Source organism: Stegostoma tigrinum, chromosome 14, assembly GCF_030684315.1.
Source record: "Stegostoma tigrinum isolate sSteTig4 chromosome 14, sSteTig4.hap1, whole genome shotgun sequence".
Classification (NCBI taxonomy): domain Eukaryota; kingdom Metazoa; phylum Chordata; class Chondrichthyes; order Orectolobiformes; family Stegostomatidae; genus Stegostoma; species Stegostoma tigrinum.
Window position 1 is genome coordinate 44,397,948 of NC_081367.1, and position 12,242 is coordinate 44,410,189.

At 41.5% G+C, this 12,242-nt stretch overlaps 1 protein-coding gene across 4 annotated transcripts in view; it reads left to right on the forward strand.

Annotated features, from left to right (window-relative positions):
• Positions 1-12,242, forward strand: part of clcn2c (chloride channel 2c) — a 565,311-nt gene that overhangs the window by 344,358 nt on the left and 208,711 nt on the right. The window lies entirely within an intron of this gene.

The following is a 12,242-nucleotide window of genomic DNA, read 5'->3' on the forward strand; positions in this document are numbered from 1 at the left end:
GAACTCCTTTCCTGCCTTAAGTGTATTTGCATGCCAAGGACTGCAGCAATTCAAAACAGTGTCTGACTAGAATCATTTTAAAGGTAATTAGGTATGGACAGTAAATGCTGGCCCACCTACTGATGCCCACAACCCATGATTGATTTTAGGGGGGGAAAAAATGACACAATACCAGATGAGTCACAGGAGTATTAATAAACCTAGAATGCTGCAAAATCTCAGAATTATGAGGAGACAACCAAAGGATTGTTCAAAAAAAAAGTGAAGCTTTATCTTAAGAATAAATTTTAAAAAGTTGAGCAACATATACAGTCACTTACACAATACCATAACATCCTTAGATATTGACACATGCAGCTGGACATGCATTACTATAGCTCTGCAACCAATGGTGCAACCACTAAACTCAATGGTGATGTTCTTGTGGAGTGCTACTCTTCCAGATAAAGGTTAGTATTGACTTTCAGCTGGCACAACATTTACACCAGCTGAACAACAAGCCCTTTGAAGGGATGACAGTTAATGACAATGGATTTCTGTGCCTGAGATTTTTGCGAAGCTTGAAGAAAAGATCATGCACGATATCTTCCCAACAGATTCAAATTACCAGCTTATAATTTTATTTGGAAACATCTAAGCAATTTGGATATTTCCCTTAATCAGTACAAGGCTGATGAACTCAGATGTAGTCTATTCCTTTTAAATTATATTCACATCTCTACTCAATGAATCGAGTCAATTTCATGCAGTCGCTTGTATGCTGTCTACACACATTGATTATATACTTAATAATTAAGGGATTGAGGTAAAGATTTTGGAAATGCCATAGTTTCTAGATATATGGGGCACATGGAAAATTACTGTAGAAACCCAGCAATGGAGGTAGCGGAGAAGATCAAGGCCTTAGCTGTGCAAATGTTAGCTGTGATTAACTGGAAGGTACAAATTTGGCAAATTAGCATATTAGACAATAAATCATCCTTCAGTATTTATAATCTTTTTTCGATTAGGTGATTGATCTTCTAATCAATGCAAATATCTTTTTATCAATGGCTATTTTGCTCTATTCATCCAAAAGTGAAAATAGTTGTACAAACAACATTGAAATTGTTGTCCAGATCAGCTCATGAAACCATTAGGATGATGTATAGAATTCGCACATAGAACTTAGAACACAGAACATTACAGCACAGTACAGGCCCTTCGGCCCTCGGTGTTGTGCCGACCTGTCATACCGATCTGAAGCCCATCTAACCTACACTATTCCATGTACGTCCATATGCTTATCCAATGACAACTTAAATGTACTTAAAGTTGGCGAATCTACTACCGTTGCAGGCAAAAGTCTTCCATTCCCTTACTGCTCTCTGAGTAAAGAAACTACCTCTGACATCTGTCCTATATCTTTCACCCCTCAATTTAAAGCTATGCCCCCTCGTGCTCACCATCACCGTCCTAGGAAAAAGGCTCTCCCTATCCACCCTATCTAACCCTCTGATTATTTTATATGTCTCAATTAAGTCACCTCTCAACCTTGTTCTATCTAATAAAAACAGTCTCAAGTCCCTCAGCCTTTCCTCGTAAGACCTTCCCTCCATACCAGGCAACATCCTAGTAAATCTCCTCTGCACCCTTTCCAAAGCTTCCACATCCTTCTTATAATGCGGTGACCAGAAATGTACGCAATACTCCAAGTGCGGCCGCACCAGAGTTTTGTACAGCTGCAGCATAACCTCTTGGTTCTGGAACTCGATCCCTCTATTAATAAAAGCTAAAACACTATATGCCTTCTTAACAGCCCTGTCAACCTGGGTGGCAACTTTCAAGGATCTGTGTACATGGACACCGAGATCTCTCTGCTCATCTACACTGCGAAGAATCTTACCATTAGCCCAGTACTTTGCCTTCCGGTTACTCCTACCAAAGTGCATCACCTCACACTTGTCTGCATTAAACTCCATTTGCCACCTCTCAGCCCAGCTCTGCAGCTTATCTATGTCTCCTGCAACCTACAGCATCCTTCGTCACTATCCACAACTCCACCGACCTTAGTGTTGTCTGCAAATTTACTAACCCATCCTTCTACGCCCTCATCCAGGTCATTTATAAAAATGACAAACAGCAGTGGCCCCAACACCGGCCCTTGCGGTACTCCACACTGGCATTCAAATGCTGCAACATACAGGATATAATTTTACCCTTTTTCCTCGTATTTGTCTTTGTGTAGGATTAGTATTGTCCGAGATTGTATTCAGCTATTTGATTTTTCCATCATCAATATTAAAATTTTAAATCACTTCAGAATATACTACATCAGGTGAAACGAAAAGTAGATTTAGGGTGGCATTGTGGGAATTTGGGAGAAGGCAGAAATAACTATCTTTATTGGGGGAATATTTGTTTGTTGTGTTTCAGTTATCTCGTTCACTCTTTCTTTCTCCAACCCCCCACAGTTTAACCTCATCAGTAAATCAGAACACTCAAAAAACATGATCCCAATCTTAGGCTGTGGTCCTGAATCACAGCTACTAGGTGAGGTAAATTTTTTTGACCTTCTAGACTATGTTGGGTTTTTGCCTGGACCTCAAAATAGCACTGCAGCTTTACCAGACTGCACACTAAGTTGGTTTAGAGGATCTTCTTTAAAACTTGCAAATTTGTTTTCAGCCCTTCTCCTATATTTTGTCTGTTTTTCTTGTGATTTCTATTTTCTTTGTTATTTGATATTTTCTCTTCCCCCAAATTCTTCCAATATCTTTTAAAGCTATCTGCCTGGCTTCCTCAGAACCATATGAATCTTGCTGAAGATTGGAGGATCTGATGCTACATTGAAGATCATTGTAGAAGCTAAACATTGAAAGATATGAACTAGCAATGAAACTAGGTGACTTGGCACGTTGGCACAGCTCTGTCAATAAGTAACATCATGGCTGATCTGATTAATTCACATTTCCACCGATCCCCAATAAACTTTCACCTCCATATTTGTCAATCTACCTCTGACTTAAAAATATTCAGAGCTTCTGTTTCCATTTCCCTTTAAATTGTCATATCTCTCAATCTATTGTGAAAAAGATATTCCTCTGACCCCCATCTTAAACAGGCACCCCCTTAGATATTACTTATTCGGAAGATGTGAGTTGTGCTGGCTGGGGCAGCCTTTATTTGTTACCCTTGAGAAGTTGGTAGTGAGCTGCCTTGAACCCTGTAATCTATCTGGTGGAAGTACAGGCATAATGCTTTTAGGGAGAGGGTTTGATCCAGTGATGCTGAAGGAATGGCAATATATTTCCAATTCATGATGAACAGTTTGGAGGGGAATATGCAAGTCATAGTATTCCCATGTACCTGCTACCCTTGTCCTTCTGAATGATGGTGTTTGCTGCTTTAGAAGGAGCTTTGATTAGTTGTTGCATCTTATAGTTTATTAACACTGCTGTCACTAAGGTTCACTGTTGGAGAGAATGAATGTTTATTGATGGGGTGCCACCTTCCTGGATAGTGTCTCACTTCTTGAGTGTCATTAGAGCTGCACTCCTCGGGAAAGTGTGGAGTTTTCCATCATACTATTGACGTGTGCCTTGTTAAATGGTGGATAGGCTCTGGGGAGTCCGGTGGTGAGTTACATGCTGCAGTATTCCTAGCCTCTGACCGAATCTTGTAGGCTCAGTATTTTTATGGCAAGTCTAGTTCAGTTTCTGGTCAATGGTAACCTACCAGATGTCAACAGTGGAGCACTCAGTAATGGTAATGCTGTTAAACTCAGGTGACAGTGGTTAAATTTCATCTTGTTGGAGATGGTCATTACCTGATACTTATATGTGATAATTGTTACTTACCACCTGTTATCCCAAACCTGGACGTTATCCAAATCTTCCTATATTTGGACATGATTGCTCCAGTATCTGAGCAGCTACGAATGGTATTAAACAGCGTGCAGTCATCAGCAAGCATTTCCCACCTCAGACATTGCAATGGAGGGAAAGGTAGTTGAAGAAGCAGCAGGGGATGGCTAGGTTCAGGACACTACCCTGTGGAATTCCAGCAGAGATGTCCTAAAGCTGAGATGACCAACAGTAACTTTGTAGCAGTTTGATACTGGCTTGCATGGCCATGTCAGAGGGCAGTTGTGGGTCTGGAGATATATATAGGCCAGACCAGGTAAGGATGACAAATACTCTTCCCTAAAGTGTAGACATGAATCAGATGGACTTTTACAATGACCAACAAGGTCTTTTAATCCCAATTTTTAAAAATTCAGATCCACTACCTACTGCGGTAGGCTTTGATCACAGTTCGCCAGAACGCTACCTGGGTGTCTAGATGATTAGCCCAGTAACTATACCACTGTGCTATCACTTCCTCATTTTAAACAGTGACCCTCTATTTCTAGATTCTCTCACATGAGGAAACATCATTTTCAATTCAAGATAACAAAGTGTAGAGCTGGATGAACACAGCAGGCCAAGCAGCATCTTAGGAGCACAAAAGCTGACGTTTCGGGCCTAGACCCTTTTATGATGAAGAACCTAGGCCCAAAACGTCAGCTTTTGTGCTCCTGAGATGCCGCTTGGCCTGCTGTGTTGATCCAGCTCCACACTTTGTTATCTCGGATTCGCCAGCATCTGCAGTTCCCATTATCTGTGATATTATTTTTAACGCACAAGGTCTTGTATGCTTCAATCAAGTTGGCTGTTACTCCTCTAAATTCACGATGAATTAAGTGGTTATTAAAAATGACAAAGACTCTTCTACCAGGCCTTTCATCTTTTTGGTTTAGGAAGAGTTTCATTTGTTTTGCTGTTTAAACAAAAACATGATTGCTGTCAGTATGAGAATAGAATATTCAAAGTCAGGGTTTACCAGAAGGAACTGAAACTAATTGTCAGCAGGAGAGTTTGTTATAAATGCCTCTGGATGCACAGTTGAATATCCATCCAGTGAATATAACATGTATATCAGCACATGCATTTAAACAAAGGCACATTGTTGGGGCCTGTCAGTTCAATAATCCAAGCCCAAGTTCTGAGGAAGGGTCACCAGATCCAAAACGTTAAGTCTGATTTTTCTCTTCAGATGCCGAGCTTTTCCAGCAACTTCTGCTTTTGTTCCTGATTTACAGTATCTGCAGTTCTTTCAGTTTTCATTTTGATAATCCAAGCCCATGTTTTAGATCAGTGAGCAGTTCACGTGGGTTACTTTTATCACCGCAAATAGAGATTTCTCTAGAAGGAATCCAAACCATCCACCGATCTAATTCCTTTATATGTTGCTACCCAAGACTGACTGACTGTAGACAAATAAAACGTGCCAAGTATGATGGTGGAACAGTCAGTTTGCACAAACATGAAGGATATAAGTACTTTGATCCAATTTGACATAAGAATTTTGCTCAATATAAGAGTGAAATTTAAAGATGGTTTTTAAAGAAAATTTTTTTCGTAAGAATAACTCAAACATTGCCAAGTATAATAGTGTTCCATGGTGCCAAATAGCAGGTTTCAATGGGAGAGATTACTGCTTCTGTAATGGTTTGAACTAAGCTCATTGCTGGTGTTAGTCATTTTTGTGATCCACAGTAATCCTGATTTCATTCTCATTTCAGCATTAAGTATTTTGTTTCAAATACAATTACAAGTTTGAAATAAAGCAATAATATCTCATGGATGTGTTATAGTAATTTTCCTTCTGTCTTTTGCTAGGCTAAGAACAAAGTTTTAAACTGAATGCATGTCTCAATTCCCAAAATAAATTCTGTACATCTCTTCAGACTGAGCATTTTAGTTCATAGGAATATAAACAGAGTGCAAACAAATAGCAATAAACTAAATTCTGTGCTTTTAGGAAGGGAATACTGTGCAATACTTGGCAAATAACAAAATGCAAACCAGAGTGAATTAAATCACCTCTCACTGATCTAAAACATGGGCATGGATTAGCAAATGGATTATCCCTGGAAACTGATATCTATTTCTGGCCTACCAAGTCCCACAGCTCCCTAGAGTCTCCTCTCCACCTCCTTCCTGTAAGAATGCCATCCCCTATTCTCAATTCCTTCATCTCCACTGCATCTGCTCCCAAGACGAGGCATTCTACTCCCGGACATCCCAGATGTCTTCGTTTTTCAGGGACTGCAATTTCCCCTCCGCAGTGGTCGAAAACACTCCTGACCGCATCCCTCACCTTTCCTGAAACTCATCCCTCACATCTCCTCCCTGTAATAACAACAGACAGAATTCCCCTTGTCGTCATGTATCACCCCACCAACCTCCGGATCCAGCACATCGTCCTCCTCCACTTCTGCCACCTGCAATCTGACCCCACTACCAAGGGCAGTTTTCCCTCACCATCCTTATCTGCCTTCCAGAGGCACCGTTCTCTCCATGACTCCCTCATCAGCTCCACACTCCCTACTAGCCGCACGTGAACTGGCACTTTTCCCAACAACCACAGGAAGTGCTACACCTGCCCCTACATCTCACCCCTTATTCCCATCCCAGGCCCCAAGAAAACCTTCCACATTAAACAGATGTTCATCTGCACATCTGCTAATGTGGTATATTCTATCTGCTGTTCTTGATGTGGCCTCCACTACATCGGGGAAACCAAACAGAGGCTTGAAGACTGCTTTGTGGAACACCTACACTCGGTTCATGACAAACAACTGCAGGTTCCAGTCGCGAACCACTTCAACTCCGCCTCCCATTCCTTGGACGACATGTTCGTCCTGGGCCTCCTGCAAGTGCCACAATGATGCACCCGAAGACTGGAGGAACAGCACCTTGTATTTTGCTTGGGAGTCCTGCAACCTAATAGCCTCAATGTGGACTTCACAAGCTTCAAAATCTCCCCACCCCGACCTCAACCCAAAACCAGCCCATCTCGTCCTTGCCTCCTTGAACTGTCTGCCTTTTCTCCCACCTATCCGCTCCTCCGTCCTCACTGACCAACCCCCGTAACAACTCCCTACCTACACTCACCTTTACTGGCTCCACAACTGCCTCCTTGAGGCAGTTCTTCTGTCTTCTCTCCATCTATCTGTTCCTCTATCCACTTCCATCATCGCCTCCCCCACTGTCTATTTACTTCAGAGTCTCCTTCCCCTACCCCGTTTCTGAAGAAGGGTCCAGACCTGAAACGGCAGCTTTCCTGCTACTCTGATGCTGCCTGGCCTGCTGTGTTCATTCAGCTCCATACCTTGTTATCTCAGACTCCAGCATTGGCACTTCCTACTATCTCAGATTCTCCATTGCTGCCCTTCTCCTATACTTAGTTAACATGTTAATGATTCTCATGAACATTGTTCATATCACGATCAGCTATAACTATATAGCTGACCAACAAACTGACATTGCATTGAGGGGGCTGCTCGGCTTCAATGATTGCACGTCATCTTTAAGTCTGTTCTGAAATTGTTTTGTTGTCTCTTTGTGGAACAGATTTGTATCAAAGAGTACTTCTTTTAAGCAATTTGTTTCTCACGCAGGACTAGAATGAGAATATTTCAATAAATGTGTGCATCAAGGTAAATATATTTGTGTTCACATATTTGTGACAGTGGAGTAAATTGTACACCACTGTCTTAAATTGCCAATATTGTAGTGGTGTGTGTTGAATTCTAGAGTAGATACAACTTTTGCATCTGTCCAAATGGAATAATCTATTCTCCAGCAATTTCCTCAAGTAAGGTATTGTCATTAGCACAGCATTGTAATTAATGTTGCCCACATAGATAGGAGGCTCCTTACACCCCAGCACAGATTTTGGGGGTGAGTCTACCCCAGCTTAGCCAGCTTGCCCCACTTTAATTTTCAGGCCACAGACTTTTACATAGTATAAAGGTCGGTTTTTCTTCCACTTCCAGGAGGATGTGCTACTTTGTGTTTGCTGACTAGTGGCATCAAGAGAAGTGTTGGCCGTAGCTGGTGCTTCAAGGAATGGCCTTCAGTGATGGACCCATACGTTGAGAGAAATCCAAGATCTCTATGCAGCCAGGCATGCAATCCACAGCAAATGGGGAATAGGAGCATGTTGGAAAGACAGTGAAAGTGGCTTTCACTTATCAGTGGCACCTAGGTTTGAATGTGCTTGGCCACGTTTTGGGCAGAAACCTCACACCCATCTGTAGTATTGGAACAGTGGTTGAATGAGAGCCTTTAGTGGCCACTGATGGTTCACTTCAGAACCTCGGTTGGGTCAGGCTTATCTTCGTTTATTGTTGGAAGACTTTGTTGAGTTAAAATATGATAGTGCTACTTGCGTTTGCGGATATAGCAGGTTCAAGTTTAGTATATGACAGAAACTGTGGGCTGAATTTTAAAACCTATCCATTGACTTTTTCTGTCCATAAAAATTATGATGCGTGTGGATGCACCAGCAGCAGGTAAGACATCAAGAGCACACACTCTAATTTACAGGCTCAGCTGCCTGTTTTCCTCCTTGGATAATCCTTTAAAATATAGCTCATAGTTTCTGTCATCCTGTAACTTGAAACTCCTACATCTGCAACCGCCATAAGTGATCCTGTCAGCATTTTAGCTCAACATGACCTTTCGACAATAAATGAAGATAAAATCACAAACTAAGTTCACTTTGAAATTTCCCATTCGTGTACAAGCCTATAAAGTGATTTCTTTGTGAATATCACGTTCATTAGCAAACACGATAGATGAATACATGCACGATACAATCTAAAATGTTTCGATGGAGAAATAAGGTTAGATGGATGAAATAAAAACAGAAAATGCTTAAATCTGGCAATATCTGCAGAAGAAAGAAACAGAACTGGCCTGGTTGTTCAGTGAAATTAAAACTGGGATTAATCTTTATCCTCAAAAATGCCTTTGTACCTGGCATCAGAGGTGAGGACCATCCAAAAAAGAGAGGGGGGTATCATGGAGTGGAGAAAATAAATTTGGGATTGATACCAAGGCGTGCAGAATGATTCTGTGATTATAGAAATGTTTAGAAGTAGAAATGGAGAGGAGATGATATTTCTTGTGGCTTGGATTGACCTAACAGTTGAGGGTTACATTCTGGAATTAGTTTTCTTTTTATCCTTTTTGTGATATATATTTTGAGGCCAGCATTTGTTGTCTTGGGTGATGATCCCTCATGTACTAGTAACAACGAGATGAGAGGATTGATGGCGAATGTGTGGAAGAACTGGGGAAGTGTTTTATGGAGGTAAATCTGCTCATAGTGGAAGAGAGCAAGAGGAGGAGTATCTCCAAGCAAGGGGTCCATAACCATTTTCAGATTTTCACACCAATCTCAGAATTTGAACCTGGTGAGGGAAGGATTTCAGTTTAAAACTGTTCTGGACTGGTCTTAGTGTCGCTGCTTTTCACATGAATTCCTGAGGCTTCAGTTGCCAGACGACTGGAAAGATGTGTGACAAGTCTTTTCCTCAGAGGGCCTCATTTTCATCTTTGCCGTGATAGCCATTCTGATAACCACTGGTAATGCATGCCAACTTGGTCCAAACTGAAAGAGTCCTTGCTCCAGAGTTTGAAAGATGTTAGCAGCAGACTGCTGTGAAAATCTGAGCTTCCTGTGACATGTTGAGGAAGTGGATTCTCTGTATGTATGCCTTGTGTTAGAGGTGTCACCTCAATCATGCTGACCTATGTGTTTATCCACTCTGTTGATAGAGGAGAAAGCAGCTATATCTGCTGTTGTTGGCAGGCCTGGCCCTCATGTTTTCATCAGAGGTCCATGGCATAGATATGCCATGGCATAGATAAGCTGCTCCTAAAATGACCCTTCAGTTTTTAAGGCATTATCCGATATCAACGAATTTCATAGCCGTGAAAGTTATATATGGCAATTTATGCAATGGGTTTCCTTTCTATCCTGAAAGCAGTCTAAATTATTATATCATATAATTGCAAAACATGAAATGTTTGATAAATTGCACTGTCCAATAAACTAATGTCACGCCTAAATTTAAAACAAAATCCAGTCTAAGTCTAAATAACATTTGCCATGGCTTGGAAGATGAAGTGAGGGCAGTATTGTGGTAAACTGAACAACTTTTATCTCATATATAATGTATTTCTGGCCAGAGTGCAAAACACTGTTTCGTTTGACTGTCTTTTTGCGCGAATTTGACGTAAGGATGTTGACTTGAGAATGAGTCACTTGGCACAACAATTTGAGCCTTGGGAACATTAGTTGAAGTAACACACAAGTGATTGTTGTTGCCATGATGACCACATCGTACTTGATTTAGTAATATTGCTGCATGTGCATAAAACTGTGCCCTTCAGAGTCACCTCTGTAGCTATCCAGCTTTTTATGCTGGAATGCTAGCAGTCAGTGAGTTTGAAGCTTAAATGATTCAACTCACACACTTTTTCTTTCCAGAATTGAAGATTTTGTTAAATTATATTGACTGCTTTGGTAATTTCTTCAGCCAAAAGTGGTTATATGAGGAGCAACAGTAATGATGGTTGAAACTTGGCTTGGCCACTGTTGAAACCTGCAAAGTGCACTGAAATATTTGCTGCTTGTGTTTGATAAATTTAAACTGATCCTATCAGCATGATCCATCCAATGAAACATTTGCAAATTATCTATTCATAGAATTATTGCATCTCATTGTCTTGCTGGCATTTTTGCTGAAAACTTGAATAGCAATGCCTGTAAATAGCCCTCAGATACAAGGTTCATTGCTCAAGATTCACATCACTTATTTTCATGCAGATTTATGCATAAATTGTCAGTGTTTGTCACAATACTTTTTTACTCCATTCCCAACCACCTGAATGCATCCTCTGAATCCATCATGGAAGGGGCCTGTACCAAAAGCCTAAGATAATGGCTCACTTGTTTTTGGATGTTAGATGTCGTCTTGTAGCAGTATTCTTGCCTCCGAGCCAGAAATGTACAGGAAAGAAGGTTTCATCAGATACTTCAGTTAACTTTGCCTCCGGCACTGTGCTACCATTCCAATACAATAATTAGAGTTTTTTGCTTTCCTTGTTCATGGGATGTGGACATTGTTGGCAAGGCCAGTATTTATTACCAATCCCAAATCCCCAGCTGGCAAAGGTGGTGCTGAGCTGCTACCTTGAACAGCTGCAATCCTTCACATGTCAGGAAACTCTGTGCTGGTAGGCAGAGATTTCTAGGATTTTGACCTAACAGCAGTGAGAGAACAGCAATATGGGTCCTAGTCTGGTTGGCGTGTGTCGGAGGGATTTTGCAGTTGGCCATGTTCTCATGTACCTGCAGCCCTATTCAGAGGTGGTATAGGTCAGGATGAACCTGTTGCAAGAGCCTCGGGACAAAAGGAATTAAATAGAAAGTGGTGGATGAGGTGCCAATCAAGCAGGATACTTTATCCTGGATGATATCAAGCTGCTTGAGTGGTGTTGGAACTGTGTCTTGTAGTTGGCAGACAGACTTTGAGGAATCAGGAGGTGAGTTACTTGCTGCAAAATTCCTAGCCTCTGACCTGCTGTTGTAGCCACTCTATTTACATGGCTCAACCAATTCAGTTTCTGGTCAATGATAATCCCAAGATGTGGGGGATGTCATTGGTAATGCAATTGAACATCAAGGGATGATGTTTACATTCTCTCTTGGAGCTGGTCATCGCCTGGCATATGTGGTGTACCAATGTTACCTGCTGCTTATCATATCATATTCCATTCCAGTATCTGAGGAATTATAGCAAATGGTGCTGAACATTGTGCAATCAGCAGCAAACATCCCCACTTCTGACCTTTATGATGGAGGGAAGGTCATTGATGAAGCAGTCAAAGATGGTAGGGCCTAGGGCACTACCCTGAGGAACTCCTAAGAGAGGTAGGTTCTTGACACAGAATAGTGGGTGCATGGAATGCGTTGCTGGCATGGTAGTGGAGTCAGGTACGTTAGGGATATTTAAGTGGCTCTTGGATAGGCAGATGGATGATAGTAAAATGTAAGGTATTTGGGGTAGTTTGATCTTCGAGCAGGATAATAGGTCGGCACAACATCATGGGCCAAAGGGCCTATACTGTGCTGCACTGTTCTCTGCCCTAAAGTCAATATGATTGACGTCCACCAATCACAATCATCTTCGTTTTATAGCAGGTACAATTCCCACTAACTGGGGTACTTTCTCCTCAATTTCACTTTGACTCCAGTATGTCCAGGCTGCTTGATGCCACACTCCTGTTTAATGTGGCCTTGATGCCAATGGCAGTTATTCCCACTTCGGCTTGTTGGCCATGTTAGAACCAAGGCTGTAA